We start from the raw sequence: 19338 nt of genomic DNA, 5'->3' as shown, positions 1-19338 counted from the left end.
GCGTACGACATGGGAAGCGGATCAAAACGGCGATCAGGCATCCTTTGTCTGGGCTGATACGGACGTTGTTGTTGTTGTTGTTGTTGCGGTTGTTGAACTCTTTGTTGTTGTTGTTGACGAGGTTGAGGTGCAGGAATGGTCACTGCAGCAACCGGGCGATACTGATCTCTATTCACATTTCCTCTATACACATTCCCTCGGTGTTATACAGCGTTGGCTTCACCCTCTCTACGGCGAGGTGCCCCAAAGAAAGGTTTCTTGGATGACGAGGAAGAACCCACATCTTGAATTTTGCCGGCCTTAATCAGACTTTCAGTTCTCTCACCACATATGACGACATCAGAAAAACTACCGAATGGGCAGCTTCCCATCCGGTCCATAAATACACCTTGAAGAGTGCCGATGAACATGTTTGTCAACTCCCTTTCCAGCATAGGGGGTTGAACTCTCGCAGCAAGCTCACGCCACCTCTGGGCGTACTCTTTAAAGCTTTCATTGTTCTTCTGACACAGACTCTGCAGCTGAGTCCAGCTAGGTGCCATATCCATGTTGTGCTTATACTGGCGCAAGAAAGCCTCGCCCAGATCTCTCCAACATCGGATAGAATCTCTCTTCAGTTCCATATACCAGTCCAAAGATGCCCCAAACAGACTATCTTGGAAAAAGTATATCCACATTTTTTCATCATCCGTGTAGGCAGAGATTTTCTGATAGTAGGCCTGCACGTGGGTGCGAGGGCAAGAAGTGCCGTTGTACTTGTCGAAGGACGGTGCTTTGAACTTATACGGGATTCTCAAGCCTTCCACTAACCCCATATTAGTAACATCAAAACCGAGAGAGTTTTGGCATTCCATAGCCCGGATCTTTTCAGCAAGGGCCTCAACTTTACGATCTCTCTCATCAACCCTTCCCAAAATGTCTTCGTCTTCACTGAGCAGAGTGAACATATCCTCTTGTCTGTCCACAATCGGAGCCTGATTACGGGCTGGAGCACGGACTACTCTGGCATTGGCGGTCTCTGGAGCGATCGGTTGACCGTTGACTCGAATACCTCTTAATTCATCCCCTACAGCATAGTTGTTGATGGGCACAGCCGCAGTAGGGTTGTCATTGATCGGGCCTCCCTCTGGCAAAGCTTGGTTGGTCGGTGGAATTACAGCTTCTTGTCTCTGAACTAGAGCTCGGAGTTCTTCTTGTCCTTGTGCAACCCCTTGCATCATGTCCATGAACTGGGCCATGTTAGCCCTCATCTCAGCTAACTCAGCTTGTACTTGATCCATATTCCTTTGATGGTTGAGTCTCGTTGAGTAGCGGTGCGGTCTCTGATCAGCTATCCTGCCTAAACACAGGAACCATAGTGAGAAGTCACGAACAAGAACACCTGTTGTGCAAAAATGATATGAGTATGATGTTAATGATGCGTATGATGCACATGATATGCTCATTTCTCAGGCATTCAAAGAGCCTGACCCATCCTCAAAAGATGGCAACCTGCAGCAACAAGAGAACAACATACAAGATAACTGAGAACAAAATGAAACACCAACAACCTTATCTATAGATAAGAGCAACAGGCTCATACAACAGAGTCAACAAAGATCCATACAATCGGAATACAACAATGAATCTCATCCAACAAGCCTGGAGGTGATTCCCAACATAGACATCAAAGAATACAAGTTAAGACAAACGGTCTTCCGGAATGAGAGTCTTCAGGTACTGGCACTGGTCTATCAACAGGGTGCAATCTGAACATTCTGGTAGAGGGGTGATCTTCTCCTTTAATTGTCGTCTAAGCTCTACCACTTCTCCTCCAAGATGGGTCTCTAATGCCTGTCTCGAGTCAACCTCCTTCTTCAACTGGATGTCTTTGTCTCTGAGTTGCTTCTCCAGGTCTCTGATCTTCTTTTGATAACTGGCTTCAGCTCTCTGCAGCTTCAAGCACTCCCGGTGTTCTGCATCTAACATGGATTCCATTTCCTCGTAGGATCTTTTCTTGCTTCTCAGCCTACTAGCATCTTCTCCCTGCACTCCTCTGAGTTGATGAGCCAAGTTTAACCTATCAGCCTTGGCTTTGTAAAGCTCCATCTGGGTATCTTGCTCCTTCTCTCTCAACCGGCGATTCTCCATCAGGGCTTGCTTGTAGTGCTCAGTTGGCACACTCTCAACAAGGATCAAAGGTGGTTGCTCCTGCAACGGTTCCATTCTATCGTAGGGTAGCAACAAAGTTTCCACTCTCTTCTTTACCCAATCAGTGTAATCAGGCATCGCAATGGCAAACTTCTTCCCTAAGACAGATCCATCCTTAACTCCAACAGACCTCCAAGCTCTTCCTATCTGCTCCAATCTAGCCGGGTTACTCTGCTTCTCAAAATACACACTTTCAGCTACCTCAGCTTCAAGTGGTTTTCCCTTCATTACGAACCCTAACTGACGAAGAGAAAGAACTGGGTTATAATTTATGCAACCCTTGGTCCCCACGAGTGGCACGTTCCGGAATTCTCCACAACTCATAACAACATCCCGCACATCCATCCGGTATGACTGCCATCTGATGTCATAAGCGGTAAGAGACATAACCCTCTGAGTCCACTTATGAGTGCTCTGAGCATCTATAAAAGGTCCACTGACTGGCAGGAGAGACATAAACCATCTGAGCAAAAGTGGGAGGCAACATCTGATAGCTCCACCCTTACCATGCCTACTGTGGATAGCATAATAAGTGTCAGCTAACAGAGTAGGAACTGGATTCCCTCCAATGAAGATACAGACCGCAGCATAGTCGACAAAATTTGGCATACTCGGGAATAAGACGATCCCATAGATCATAATAGCAAGCTGGGCATGAAAAGCTTCCCAATTCCCCTTTTCTGCTTCTCCTCTGGAAACTCTCAGCAGAAACTTCAATGGCAGACCCACAACATCCCCACTGGGCTTCCAGTTATCACAGACTTCTTTGACACTCAACTGGAGAGCTCTGGCAACAACTCTGAAATCAACTTCCTTCGGTACGTCCAAGAAAGGAACCTGATGCTGAATCGGAACACTCAACAGAATGGAATACTCCTCAAGAGTGGGCGCCAACTGATAATCTTGAAAGGTGAAACAATGAAGCTCTGGGTCGTAGAACTGAAGAAGAGTCTGCAACGGCACCGGATCGACTACCATCTTCAACAGCGTCAGAATATCCCCATACTGGTCAATAAACCCCTTCTGGTTACCACTGGTTATCAGGCTACTCAACTCGATCAATGAAGTCAACGGCTCACGATGAAAGCTGTAGGAACAAGTCTTCCGCTTCGGCTCTGGGACTGTTGCCATCTTTATCAGTGAACAAGCTCTGGAATGTACCTGAGAAAAGATATGCATGCAGAGATTAGTTTTTTTTCTTTTTTTTTCTTTTTTTTTTTGTATTGCGTATTTTTTTGAAAATAAACATGCTATGATGCAAATGATGCAGACACAACCGGCTGGCCGTGCATCTCTGAACACAAGGTCGAAGCTTCGGTTTAAACTCAGAACCCAAATCCAATTGAAACCCAAAGTCAACTGAGAACTGTCATCTGAACCCAAAGTCACCAACAGAACCACAAGTCACCAACGGTACCTGTAATAATGATCAACCCCTCCCCACTCACGGGTGTCGTCTAGGCCAGGGTAAGGTCGAGAGAAACGCAACATAAATAACCTTCCGCAGAATATCATCATAAACACACCCGAAGTATGCAACGATAATATTCCACCAGGGTCTGAACTGCTCGTGATATCAATGTACCGCTAAGTGGCGCAATACCACCCGCTTCCCATGAATCACTCTATTCCTAAGCATCCTAGATTTCACTCATGGCCTGGGTATTGGGCCTTTTACCTCAAGTAACTCCCACCCCAACAGAGAGAAACAGACAACCAGCCAGCCAGATAAACAATGAATGTGAATGAATGCAAACATAAGTGCAAACATAAACGCAAACAATAAATGCAAGCAATAAATAATGAATGCAATAAAAAACAGCAAACAGCAACCAAAACCCTAACCTAGAGAGCGCTAGGAGAGACTCGCTCAGGGAAGATGGACCAGCAGAAGGTCAACTTCTCTATGTCCCCAACAGAGTCGCCAGCTGTCGCATTACGCGAAAAACCGGCGGGAAAACAAGAACAACAGAGCCGCCACCGTGCGTTATTTATCCCAAAAGAGGGAAAGGAAACGCTCAGAGTAAACCTGGAAAGAACATGGTATCGCGACCAAAGAGAATGGGATCGGGAGTCGGTTATGCAAAGGGAAGGTATTAGCACCCCTACGCATCCGTCGTACTCGACGGGATCCACGCACAAAAGGAAGGAATATGGTTGCTAAAACACTGCTCATAAACAAACAAACAACTGGCTGAAAGAGACAGAAGAAAATAAACAAGACTGACTCGGCAGGATATCGCATCATGGGCCTACTTAGTCTATCAAGCATAGACATCAGAGTCAAAGTAGTTCGGACTGGGGGGAAAACACATGCTCGTTAGGATGTCGCATCCTATGCATACGTATCTTCTTTGGACGAAGAAGAATCAGAGCATTCGTAGCTCGGCTCACGCACGCCAAACACAACAGACACAGGCAAACGTGGAATCCGAATGCCAATCGCTGGACTTACATCAGATTCCGAACCCAAAACACACCCACACTGGAAACCAGATGCCACTTGATGGACTTATACCGGACTCCAAGCACACAACAAGAGGATACGGAATGCCAATCGCTGGGCTTACATCCATCTCCTGACACACACAACACAAAACAAAACAGGCGCCCGGAGAGATCTGCTCATCTCCTGCCTACGTACCTCATCTGGTATGAGGATCAGGGCGACGTAGTTCCCCTACGAAGGGACAAAGGACTAGCCTAACCAGATAACAGTTTTAGTCGAGGGGTCATATCAACCTCAACAAACAAACCACTGTAACAGGGTAATGTTAGCTCTTAACCTTGACATTGAGAGTCAAGGTGAAGTAGATTAAAGGTGAGTGAAGATGAGACTTCACAGCTCTTATCCCTGGCCTGGGAGAGCTTAAGACAAGAATGTGTGGGTTCAGAAGGTGGGAACCCTTCTACACATGTGACACTGACTCAATGTACAATGATCTTGGGTTAATATCTGGAATGCATCAACACAGTGGTGTGAGCAAAGCAGATGACACACAAAATAACAGGGGATGGATTTCACATCCCTTATATCTGCCAATGCCTCTTCACTTAGGAGGTCTTTGAATATGTACAAGGACAAAAGTAAACAAACACAAACATTGCCTCTTAAGGAGGACTTCAGACAGGTGCCTGGCCAAGTAACAAGCCAGGTCTTCCAGACTACATGGAGTTAGGATGTTATACCTCAACGCAAATGCTCTTAAGCAAAGCAAAGCAAGTTCTCAATAGAACTAAAGCAACTAATGTACCTGAAATCAATCAAATACAATCAGTACTCAGACAAACCAACATTAAACAGCAAATGGTTAACAGTTAATTATACACAGTCAGACACAAGTCAATGCACAAAGGTGCAAGCTTTGAGGCACAAGACCAAGTTTTAAAACCTACAAAACAAATTCAAAGTTAGTCATGAACAAGCAACAAGTCAACTCCAATTGTGTAAGCATCATCAATCATAAGCACTTGTGCTTTTAACCTGAAACACAACTCAAAAGTGAGAGCACAAACCACTAGTCCAAGACTAGGGTCAAAATGAGATCAAATCATCAAAACAGAACATGAAACTTATCCAAAATTAAGATCAAACAATTAAGAATCAAATCCAATTGGTCTCATGTTCATATCATTCATCATTATCACTTCATGATCAAAAAATAGCACAAAGCATGCAAATAGGAGCTCATAGAAGTCAACAGAATGATTCAACTCAAATCCAATCACAAACATTTCAAAAAATCCTAAAATAATTCATGGTCAAACATAATCCATAACATGATAAGCACATTAAATTTCAGCTCATTTGGATCAAGGGAAGTAGGTCAATGAAAATCAGAAAGTCAAAGCAAGTTCAAGCAAACTCATACAAAGCATCAAAACATGCACCAACTTCAATTAATCATAAAACAGAAACAACACATGATAAATGAATGGGACTAAAACCATGACAAACTTTAAGATGTCTACAATTCACATGCCAAATTTTAGATCCATCCAATAATGCATGAGGATTTCACGAATCAAATAAAATCATGTGTCACAAAAAGTTCACATTTGGTCAAACAGGGGAGAAATTATCAAACAAATAGGAAATGAATTCAAAAATTCCAGGAAAATGCACAAGCATTCTCAACATTCACAAGTATCTTCGTGTAAATATCCAGACCATTTTGAGTTCAATAAGCATGGTAACAAAAATCAGAAAGTTGGACATGAATGGTGTGACACAAATTTTCACACCTCTATTCAAAAAATCATATCTCAATAACCAGCAATGATAAAATTACAAACTCTATATCAAAATCACCATGAACATGTCTAGTTTAAGCACAAAACATTTGAGAGGCATTGGATTATGTATCATCATTTCACAAGCAAAATGGCAAGGCATACACAAAATGGACACACATGAACAAACCCTAGCACATTTAAAAATCCACACGTGCAAAAAATCTGGAAAAATCACCATAATAAACTAGAGATCATGAGGAGCATTTCACAAAAAATCCCATGTTATTTGGTCAAGTATTGGAAGAGTTATGAATTTTCTAAAATTAGCATACCAAATGAAATAAATATTGAAAAAAGGAAATGATTTAATTAAATATTAAACAGTCAGTGGCATTATTGTAAATACACGGCCACTTAAGTGAAACGCCGCGTTTCACTTAAGGGCGTGTCAGCTGGTCATTGGTCACATGGGACGGAAACGGCAAAATCATGCAAAATGAATTCCAAGCAGATTAAACACGGGTTTGGCTAGGGTTATTTAGGGTTTATGCAACATTTTCACGTGTTCTTCACATAAAAACCAGCTCAAGAACATTTCTCACAGAATCTGACAAATGATACACCAATGCGTTCATCTTCTAATGCACAACAACATGCTAACATTGGTTTTTCCTAATTCGAGCTAGCATGGAAGAAACAAGCAACATAACATTTGATAACCAAACTTTAAATCAGTGTATCTCCTTTAATACTCAACCATAATTCACGATTCAAAGCTCAATACAACCAGCATGGAAAGATCTATAATAAGCATATCATGATTTCACCATTGGCCAGGTTCGAAAGTTTACCTGATTTGAAGAGCAGTGTGGATTTCGTGGTTTTCCAGCCTTGCCAAGTAGAAACAGAAGGGCCTTGAGGTTCCAGATGATGAATGGAGGGAGAATCGTGGCTTAAACTTGCTTGGTAATGTCCAAATCAACAGCTGCCATGTGAGGTACTTGGATGCAACAGTGTTGGTTCTTGCTTTACAGTTGGGAAATTCAGCTAGCAAAAGCTTCCAAAAGGATAGTGAGTGATAAATCAATGAACCAGGGCACGAGTTCTTTGGAGATTTTTCAGAAAAATCAAGATGAAGAAAAATGAGAGAGTTTCTTTTTCTAGATCTAGATCTGGGTTTTTGGTGAATGCCCAGTGTATTTTCTGTTTTGATTATGTATATGTACCAACTGTTAATGCATTCCACTAATCAACCTTCAGCCAAACCTTGTTAATTAGTGAAAATGGATATTTGGACAATTTGCTAAAATCAACATTATGCATGGGGGTGCATGCTACAGTGCATGAAAATGGGCTTAGGCACACTCCAAATGTGGTTTTCAGTCAAATCCAATTGGTAGAAAGTGTAGACAATGATTAATTTGAAGGTCAATTTTTCACCTTTCCCTTTTTTAATTCAATGCACTTGGAAAAGGCCATTTTGATTGGATGATTTTTGGTGAAATGTGATGAAGAATTTGGATAGAGCATGTCAAATGTGACTTGTAGCAAAAAACCTCACTCAATTTGGCCAAATGGTTTGGAAGTTATCTCACTTTGAAGTTCAAAATTTCTTGAGAATGATTTGATCATAACTTGCCAACCATAAATGAGAAATGAGTGTTCTTGGACTTTTTGGAAAGGTGAGAACAAGATCTTCAACTATCATGTTGGAGAAAAATTCATTTGAAGCTTGTATGATGATGTAAATTTGAGGAGAAAAACTTTCCATTTTTGGCAGTTTCCAATTACAGGTCACCTGCTATTTTAGGAAACTTTTTGTCTGACTTTATTTTCTCCAATCTTGATCTTTGAAATGTCAAATGAGACTTGTATGGACAAGAATGAAGCCTTTAAAACCATCTCCCACCTTCAAATCCTTGATTTCAAGCACAGTTGACCATGGTTGACTGTCTAGGGTTTCTGGTGGATTGAACAATGACTGATGACTTCTGAGCAACCAATCCTTGACCAAAACACTTCAAAAGGACCCCTAGGTCATGTGAACATGTTGGGACCAACCCTAGGGCCTTGCCTCCTTGAGAAATGCACTTGCTTGCTTGACTGACTGATCTCCTGACCAGTTTGACCTAATTTTGTCAGAGGGCCTGCACTTGGGCAGAGGACAATGCAATGTTATGCAATGGACTATGTTATGTTAATGACCTAATATGAAAATGTATGTACAAAAGGTAGGTGCAAATTTGAGGTGCTACACCGTCCTTTATTGATGATAAAAATAATTGCGAAATGTATCTAAATGGATGGCCCTACAAATGAGTCGTTACACCTTGGGCAAAGTGTAAGACTCTATTATGCATGTAATAAAGGAAAACAATAAAAATCACTCTTTCAGTAGAGTAACCCGGACGACTTTTTCGGACGACTAATTGTCGAGCTTTTCTCCTGGGACACACGGGCGAATCCAGCTATCTAAGTCACAGTCGCTGTCAGCCTTGTCTTCATCTGCAGCATTGACGATGTGGGGAGAAACCAAACCCCCGCTGGAGAGAGTACCGGTTTCATTCTTCTAAGATCCCGGAGCATACCCCAATCCAAACTTGTCTTCTTTGATGACTGGCTCCACAAATTTGCCCCAGCCTTGGGCATCACCAGCCTTAACCACTTCAACAGCTTGCTTGTATGAAGAGATAGAAGTCCCGACCTTCTCAAACTCAGGTGAAAAGATAGCTTCGGGCGCGACCTCATTGATGTTTATGGCTTCGAAGCCCTGACACAGCATCTCGTGCATCTCGCCGTCCATCTCTACATACTTAAATGTAGACAGGTGGCTAACAAAAATATCCTCTTCACCACAGACAGTGACGACCTGACCTTCTAGTTCATATTTGAGCTTCTGGTGGAGGGTAGAAGTAACAGCACCGGCAACATGAATCCAAGGCCGACCTAGCAGACAGCTGTTGGCAGGCTGGATATCCATCACATAAAAGGTTCTCTTGAACACCTGCGGTCCAATCTTAACTGGCAACTCAACTTCGCCAAAGACAGCTCTCTTAGAGCCATCAAAAGCCCTCACAACAAAGTTACTTGGCCTCAGGATGGTGTCATCGCAATCCAACTTCATTAAGGCTTTCTTTGGAAGAACATTCAGAGAAGAGCCTGTATCAACCAAAACATGGGAAAGCATCACCCCTTTGCACTCCATTGTGATATGCAAGGCTTTGTTGTGATTCCTGCCCTCAGATGTCAGGTCATTATCGGTGAAACCTAGCCCCCGGCTAGCGTTTACATTGGAAACTACCGACTCCAGCTGGTTAACAGTTATCTCCGGTGGAACATAGGCCATATTCAGTACTTTCAACAAGGCTGCTCTGTGCGCCTCAGAGCACATCAATAGTGAGAGAATGGAGATCTTTGAGGGTGTCTAATTTAGCTGGTCGACTACCTTGTAGTCACTTTTCTTGATAATCCTCATAAACTCATCCACTTCCTTCTCGAATGCGGTCTTAGGAGGATCTTCCTCAGTAGTAACCTCTTTGGCGGCCATCTATTTCCCTTTAGCCTTGGCAGCTGCCTCGGCTTCAGTATTCGCGCGTAATGTTGATGGTGCAAATAGGCGTCCACTGCGAGTGAAGCCACCAACCCCTCCAACATTGTCTACAGCGGAGCTACCAATATCAATGTCTTCTTCGTTAACTTTCTGCCCCTGGCAGTAGATATCAACCCCATAGTGCCACGGGATAGCACTGTCTTTCTCATACGGAACGGGTCCTGGTATTGTGGTGGTGATCAGACCAACCAAAGTCGGTTGAGGGCTGTCAGAGTAAATTGCAACTGGTGCTGAACTTTTGATGTTCACCGCTGCTGGTTCTGTACTTTCTGGGAAATATATTGTTGTCAGAGCGAGTCTCTCGGGAACATATATTTCTTCAGGAGTGAAATAAAACGTCACCGTCGATACATCATTCTTCACTGGACGGGCCTGATCGAACTGAAGACAACCTTCATCTATCAGTTGCTGAATACGCCTTCTCAAACTGTCACATCCGTTTTCGGCAGCTTGACAATTTCTGCATTCTTCCCCACAGCCCGGGAAAATCTGTCCTTTCAGAAGTCGGTCTTTAACCACCGATAGCGAAGTCTTCACCTTAGTCACATCAGAAACCAAATTCAAAGTTTCCCCACTATCAACAGCATTAATCCTCTGCCCGCCGTGAGCTGGCAACGGGTTTTGGATAACATTAGGCACCGGAGCAAAGTTGATAGCCTGGGCATCTCTCAAATCTTGTACCTTTAATTGGAGAGCCTTGCAATTATCTGTAGTATGGCCAGGTGCGTTGGAGTGAAAAGCACATCTGGCGTTGACATCATAACCTCTAGGCAAATTATTGGGATCGATTGGTGGGGCCAGAGTTCTCAACGTAACCAGATTCATGTCAATCAGCTTGGGAAGTAATACTGAATAAGGCATTGGGATTGGCTCGATGACCCGGTCCGTCTGCCTTGGACGTTGTTGATAGTGTCTTTGCTGACCCGGATTACCTCCTTGTTGTTGATTGTTGTACCTGGGTTGTTGTTGCGGATGATATTGCGGTTGAGGAACAGGTGTTGGAATAGTGACTGCGGCCACTTGATCTTGATAATAATTAGGGCGTCCTCTACCCCTGCCTCTGTCGGCATACACAACGCTTGCCTCGCCTTCTTTTCTTCGCTGACCGTTACCAGCAAACAGTCTCTTGGGACCTGATGAGTTGGAAGCACTATTGTCTTGAATTTGGCCCCTCTTCAACAGACTCTCGATTCTTTCTCCAGCAATTACTATCTCTACAAATCTGATTGACGGGCAAGCAGCCAATCTCTCAATATAATTGCCTTGAAGAGTGTTCATGAACATGTCCTCCATCTCCCTTTCAGACATAGGGGGTTGGACGGACGCAGCAATCTGTCTCCAACGCTGAGCATACTCTCTAAAGGTTTCCTTGGCAGTCTGAGACATACCTTGCAACAAGGTCCAATTTGGAGCCATGTCCAAGTTGTATTGATATTGCTTGACAAAAGCCTCTGCCAAGTCTTTCCAGCTCTTGATGGTAGTACGAGACAAATGAGAATACCATTCACGAGAAGCTCCAGTTAGATTGTCTTGAAAATAGTACATCCACAGCTTTTCATCTTCCGTGTGAGCTCCCAACCTTCCTAGATAAGATTGGAGATGAGTGCGTGGGCAAGAAGCCCCGTTGTATTTCTCAAAAGTAGGGGGTTTGAACTTGTGAGGAATCCTTACTCCTTGAACCAGACCAAGATTTGTGACATCAAAGCCTAAGGAATTTTGAGACTCCAAAGATTTGAGCTTCTCAGCAAGCTCATCCATACGGCGAGTGGTCTCGAGGGCCTCGTCGTGCAAAGAAAATTGATCATACTGATAATCTTCAGTAACGGGGCGCCCGTTAATCCGAATTCCTTGATTCACATTGTACCTTCCGCCAATACCATTTCCAACATTCCCTGTGTTGCCAACATTACCCGGGTTTCCATCAGCATTTGCGTTACCCGCGTTACCAGTGTTCACAGGGTTATCAGCGTTCCCAGGGTTACCAGGGTTTCCCTCAGCATTTGGTATCTCCACCTCCGGATCGGGTCTCGGTTGCTCAACCAATTCCCTCAGCTTTTCCTGGCCTTCTGCCATACCAGTCATCAATGTCATGAACTGATCCATCCTTTCACGCATATCAGCCAACTCTTTCTGTACTTGGTCCATCGCTAGCTGTGGACAATTTTCCTTTGTCGGGTACCTGTGGACTCGCTTGGGACCAATAACTGCCTGATTCAGGGAACAAACATTAGACACTACGGTGACACCTGCAAAACAGACAAGGGTTAATATGCATGGTATGCGATGCACTGCTTGTTCAGTTTTAAGGCACCCCCGTTTTGAAAGGGAATACCCTGCAAATGAATAAGCATGAGATGTTGGATGCAAATATGCAGATGATGTTATGCAATGCAAAGGCATGTCAATCAGAATTGATGGATCCGCTTGAACATCTGTCAGGTTGCACTGCCGGGAGAGAAATTCACTGAGGAATATAATACAAGACCAAAACTCTACTCCAAAAAACCGGGTTGGTTGGAGGTTAAAGTTTCCTGAATTTAGCCCGCCCCTCACTGGTAGGTTCTAAGAACAGAAGTTCGTCAACTTCAACCCTTCAGTCGTGAATAATACGTTTACCACTGAAGGTTTGGTATTATTACGGGACAAAAGACCTCCATTGACTCCCCTCAACAGGACATCCTAATAGCAAGTTCCCAGTCTCGGGATCCTCGGATTGAGCAGCGAGAATGCGCCCACCAGAGCTAACATAATCACGTCTCGGAGGAGAAGCCTCGACTGAGTTCTCGGGAAATGGTCACCAGAGTCGACGATTTCTAGAGGAACATCCTACCGTTACGGAACACCCGTAAGACATAATATATCCAAAAGAAACCTCGTCTGGGTGTGGTTCTTCACGAACGACTTAACGTAGCAACATGCCACGCAAGCCTCATAATTATCCATTCTAAAACCTGTGTGTACACTCAAGCCTGGGTAATGGGCTTATCTCTCATAGAACACCATATCCCAACAAACAAACAAACAGATCCAACAGATACAACAGATGCATGCAAGCAGGTAAGCAAATAAAGGTACAAAAGCATGAACACCCAATAAACAAGAAACCACACAAGCTAGGAGGGACTCGCTTAGGGAAGATGGACCAGCAAGAGGTCAACTTCTTAGTATCCCCAGCAGAGTCGCCAGCTGTCGCAACCTGAAAAATGGAATGCGAAAAAAAACAACCGGCGAAAGAAAATGACAGAAGAGTCGCCACCGTGCGTTATTCATCCCAAAGGAGGGAAAGGAAACGCTCGAAGTAAACCTGAAAAAGGAAAGGACAAGACGGGGTCTCGCAACCAAATCTTGGGTTCGGGAGTCGGTTATGCGAAGGGAAGGTATTAGCACCCCTACGCATCCGTAGTACTCTACGGGATCCACTTTTGTAATTCTTGTCTAAAGGGTGTGAGTTTATCTTGTGCTGTTTACCAAAAAAATAGGTTATATGAAAATGACTCGCGCGGATGTCGCATCCACTGCATACGTATCTCATCTGAATATGAGAATCAGAGTCTTCGTAGCTCGGCTGACCTATGGTTTGGGGGGATGTGTGCTCGCTAAGACATCGCGTCTTATGCCTACGTATCTCATCTGGAATGAGAATCAGAGCAAGCCGTAGTTCGGCTAACTACGGGGTTATGGATTGGGTTTTGGACGAACGACGTCACTACGCAATCTACCAGATGCTCGACCTTTGGAGACTTACTCGCCTGTAGTAGAAGGAGTTAACGTGTTGCTTTGGGTTTTAGGGTTTGAGGGTTACTCATGCAAAAGGGCAAAAAGGCAGTCCTTGACGAAGGAACCGCGCTACCTGCAGGGCTACGAACACATACAAAACAAACATGTATAAAGTAAATGTGCCAACAAGGGGCTCAGAAGTAAATAAACAAAAGAAAACAAATGCCTCCTATCGAGGTCTTCCAGCTAAGAAAGCGATAAAATGCGGAAAAGAGGTAAAAGTACCACACGGATAATGATCCGAAGTAACAGCAATTAAAGGAGTAAGAAACCCAGGGATCTCCTAAGCTAATGCCATCAAAGAAAGGTGAGTCAGTACAGGTAATTGGAATGAACCTCCAGGGGGTATCCCACAAATAAAGTGGGAAAACCACGCAAACCATCTCTTCAATTGTCTGTGAGCCCTCACAAAAACTCAACAAAAGGGTTAGTGAAACACGATAAGCATTTTTTTCATGGACAACAGTATGGTTTCAGAAACCTCAAACCCTGTGGCATACATTTCAGAAATCATGTGATTAAACATTCAAGGCATAGGTTTCACCCATTCATGTATAATTAAACCCGTGGGCAAAAACATAATGAAATTCATCCATCATACCTCATACATTCAGATGATCCAAATTAAGAGCATAAAATCATGGGAATGAGGCAAACCTGATGGGAGAGACCGGTTGAAATGTTAGGGTTTGCGTGAGATGGGGGTTGCTCTGAGTTCTCTGTCAGGTTCCTCTCCAGGTTTTGTCCAGGGTTTTGTTTCAAGGAAACCTCAGAGTATTTTGCTTCCCCTCCTTTTTCTGTCTGATCTCCCTCTTTTATAACCTGATTTTCATGGCTTTGTGGGCTCAAATGAGAGAGGTCCAAGTCCAAGTTTTTTCTATTATATTTTATTTATTTTTTTATTATTTTATTATTTTATTTATTTATTTTTCATTTTATTTTTCGTGTTTTATTTTTTTTATTTTTTTTTTAAATAAAGTTTCTTGGATCTAATTCTGATTGACATGATGAAATGCAATATGAAATGCTAAATGAATGCATGAATGAGGAGGGCAAATTTTGGGGTGTTACACTATCATCTCCTCATGACCATGTCTTTGTACCAATGATCTCCTTGAAACTTTGGACCTTGTGATTGCTTAAGCTACAAACAAAAGATGTTAGTGACATATTTTTGTGCTTTTGGTTAGTAAACAAAATAAGAAAAGCAATGATATACAATTCAAACATGCCTGGTGATCTCAAACCACTCTCAAGAGATCCCACCCAAAGACAAAGGGAACCAAGATGCTAATGATCCTTGAGGCTTTGCAAATGCAATGTTATGATGCCATGAGGGATCTTAGGGACAAAATTAGGGTCTTACAGCTTATGTCCATCTTGTTCATGATGTATGGATTGTTACTTGATGAACTTCATCATTTCAAATCTATCTCCTAATTGATCATGGATCCCTTAAGGTACTTTGGATTGATGCATAAGTTTATCCTAGGTGTCATTAAGTGTGGATTAAAGTAATGGATCATCCTTATATCCTTTGTGCTTGATCATCTCCTTTCTTTCTATTTTTTGTGCGACATGTAATTAGGATAATGATTTATATATCATTTCTCTACCATGTATTAACACAAACATTATTATTGACATACCTCGGATAGTTGTGACTTCTACATAAGTCCAATTATGATTGCTTAACATATCGCTAAATTTGTCCCAAAGGCAGTGACATTTTTGTATGTGAGGTTGTAAGTCTCCTATTCCTCATGGTATTTGTAACACCCCAAAATTTGCCCTCCTCATTCATACAGTCATTTTTCATTTCATTTAGCATTTCATATTGCATTTCATCATGTCAATCAGGATTAGCTCCAAGAAGCTTGAACATCATCCAGGACACTTTGTGGGTTCTATTTAGATGATCAGTCAATACAAGGGAAAGACTTGAGTTACTTCCAACAGGGGTCTATTCGTCAATCAAAACGTTAATCTTGAAGGAGCAAAGGTTTGTTCATGAGCTGTCATGCTCGCTAGGCGAATCCCACGTGTTTTGAAAAAAAAAACGAAAAACGAAAAAATAAATAAATAAATAAAAGAAAAAATCTCAGACTTGGACCTCTCTCAAAAGCCCACTAAGCTACCAATATTAGGCTATCAATACTAGAGTTTTCATTGAAACAAAAACCTGGACAAAACCTGAAGAGAAACCTAGACAGAGAGAGTGAGAATTAATCTGCACCAACCTCCAGGAAACTCTGAAAGGTTCATTCTGACTCACACACTTTCAGCTCAAGCAAACCCTAACATTGGTTTGCAAATCCAGCCGTGCCATTTGATTTCAACCGATCTCTCCAATCAGGTTTGCCCTTATTCCCATTACCTTTGTGCTTTGAGTTGAATACTCTGAATGTTTGAGGTATGATGGATGAATTTCATTAGGTTTTTGCCCATGGGTTCATAATTATGTATGAATGTATAAATAATGCCTTGAATGCTTAATTGTTTAATTTCTGAAGTGTATGCCACAGGGTTTAAGGTTTCTGAAACCATACTGTTATCCATGAAAAATCCAAAACTCGCAGGCGCTCGCTAGCACCTTCGCTAGGCGAGCATGCAGCGACGCTTCGCCAAGCCTTCGCTAGGCAAGACAGTAGCGATCGCGGCATTAGCATTTGCTTTTTTTATGTTTTGCTCTAATCTGACTTACGTTTGTCATAGCATGTTTTCTCCTAATCCTTATCGTGTTTCACTAACCCTTTTGTTGAGTTTTTGTGAAGGCTCACATGACTTTTGCAGGGATAGCTCGCTGGATATTCCACTTTGCTTGTGGGATACCATTTGGGATATTTATTCTGATTGCCTTGTTGGCACGTTTACTTTATACATGTTTGTTTTGTATATGTTCGTATCCCCACAGGTAGCGCGGTTCCTTCTTCAAGGACTGCCTTTTTGCATGAGCATCCCTAACCCTACCAACTCTTTGATTTTTCTTCTCCTAAGAACACGTTAACTCCTTCTACTACAGGCGAGTAAGTCTCCAAAGGTCGAGCATCCAGTAGATTGCGTAGTAACGTCATTCTTCCAAAACCCAATCCATAACCCCGTAGTTAGCCAAACTACGGCTTGCTCTGATTCTCATTCCATATGAGATACGTAGGCATAAGACACGATGTCTTACCGAGCACACATTCCTTTAACCCCTAGGTAGCCGAGCTACGAAGACTCTGATTCTCATATTAAGATGAGATACGTATGCAGTGGATGCGACATCCGTGCGAGTCATCCTCTTTTAACCCTTCCTTTAGTAACTAGTGCATTAGATAAACCCACACCCTTTAGACAAGAACTACAAAAGTGGATCCCGTAGAGTACTACGGATGCATAGGGGTGCTAATACCTTCCCTTCGCATAATCGACTCCCGAACCCAAGATTTGGTTGCGAGACCCTGTGTTGTCCTTTCCTTTTTCCAGGTTTACTTCGAGCGTTTCCTTTCCCTCCTTTGGGATAAATAACGCACGGTGGTGACTCTCTTGTCTTTCTTCGCCGGTTGTTTTTTTTGCATTCCATTTTTCAGGTTGCGACAGTATTGTATGAAATTTTGCTCCTTTTCTATTTTGTGAGAGCTAATGGCATACTTGTTTATCTTATCCAAGTTGGAGTCCTTCTCACAAATGATGTATAGGTTCATATATTCATGTTTGTGAGTGGATAGTTGAGTGTTCTCCAAAAAATGACCAAAACATCTTTCATCTTTGATTACTAACATCCTTTACTAACATTTTATTATGTTACCTTTTATTTCCAAGTTATTTACTTTATGCTATTATATTTATGTCATTTACATTATATTTTATATTTAGCATTCCATATCATATTATTTATGTTTTTTTCATTTTGTTCTTTGTCCATTTAGACCTTTCTTTTATATCATTGTAAAGAAGACATTAATAAAGAGAAAAAACCTAAAAAGAAACTTGGTTCTCATGATTCATGGACTTGGGGTTACTATCCATAGAAATGTTGTGGAGTTATGGACTTAGAATTAGGACTTTGACTTTTGCTTTGGACTTGTGATTTGAGACTTTTGGATTCATCTGGTACCTTTGACTTTGGACTTCTTTTGGAGACTTGGTTGAGTTACTCCAGTTTCATATGATACATGGATTATTATTTGCTTATTCTGGCTTGCTTGGGGCTTAATCCAAAGGAAGGAAATCGTGATTGACTTATGTCATAAATCTTTCTCTCTTTGTTAGATCTTTCCTCCCCAACTTTTACTTTATGCTCTAGGATAGTCTCTTCTTCTCCTCCCTTTTCTTTAATTTTCAAAATCTTCTCTCTTTTTCAAAATCTTCTTGTTTTTTTTTAACTTGAACCACTTTCTCAATAAACATTTACTTTTGTCAAGTGATTTTCAAAACCTTTTCCTAATAATTTCTAATTCATCTTAAACATGTTTAGACCAATTTCAAAAGACTAAAAAATGCCTAACACATTCAAACCATATTATGCCTTTGTGCACTTTTCCTTTTAAAGTTTTTTTCAAGGTATTAGACATGAGTGATTTCCATAGTTGAGATATAATTCTCCTATCCTCATAGTATTTATGACAATTCTTATCCATTTGTGAGAGCTAGTGGCATACTTGTTAATCCTTATCCAAGTTGGAGCCCTTCACAAGATGATGCAAAGTACTCATACTTGTGGGTGACTAGTTAAGTATTCTCCTTATAATGACAAAATGTCTTCTCATTAAAAATAAATGAAAACAATCTCCTTTGTTATTTTTACCACGAACAACGAGGTTTGGATCCTCCATTGCACTTTATTGGTACGTAGGCATGAGACTTCAAAAGTCTTGACAAACATAAAAATAATAAAAATATACTTCTTTTCCCATCTCTCCCGTCTTTTACAAATAACACCCTTTTCAAACTAAAACGTACATATTTTCAAAGAGGTTCCCACAGAGTACCATGGATGTTTAGGGTGTGAATATCTTCACTTTGCATAACTAACCCTCTGACCCTTGTTCTCTTTATTAGTCTTGCTTTAAAACTTCTTCGGATTTTGTTCATACTTTTTCCCTTTTCCTTTGGAAATAGTAAAAGCGCGGTGGCAACTCTTGCTTTATGAATTAAGTTAATCAATAGCTTAATCTCACAAAATTTACCGCTACATTGTTCCCCTTCTCAAACATTAGCCGATCAACCTTAAATTTACATAGTGATAATAGATAGAGGTTATCTTGACTAAAAGTATCCGTGGGTTCGACATCTTTTCTATTACTTTGATAAAGTTCGTGCACTTGCGGATAAGCTACCACACGAAGTTTCACATCAACATCTTATGCTTCACATTGTATTTGGCCAACACAGTGTGTTGCAAAAGTGCACCCTATCTTTGATTAGAACTCTAGGGATTCCAAATCTAGCAAAAACATCCATTTTAAAAAAATTAGAAATAGTTTGGGGATCATTAGCAACATAAGTTATGGCTTTAACCCAGTTAGTGATATAATCAACAC

Source organism: Lathyrus oleraceus, chromosome 3 (assembly GCF_024323335.1).
Source record: "Lathyrus oleraceus cultivar Zhongwan6 chromosome 3, CAAS_Psat_ZW6_1.0, whole genome shotgun sequence".
NCBI classification, from domain to species: domain Eukaryota; kingdom Viridiplantae; phylum Streptophyta; class Magnoliopsida; order Fabales; family Fabaceae; genus Lathyrus; species Lathyrus oleraceus.
Note: the sequence above shows the minus strand (reverse complement) of the source record.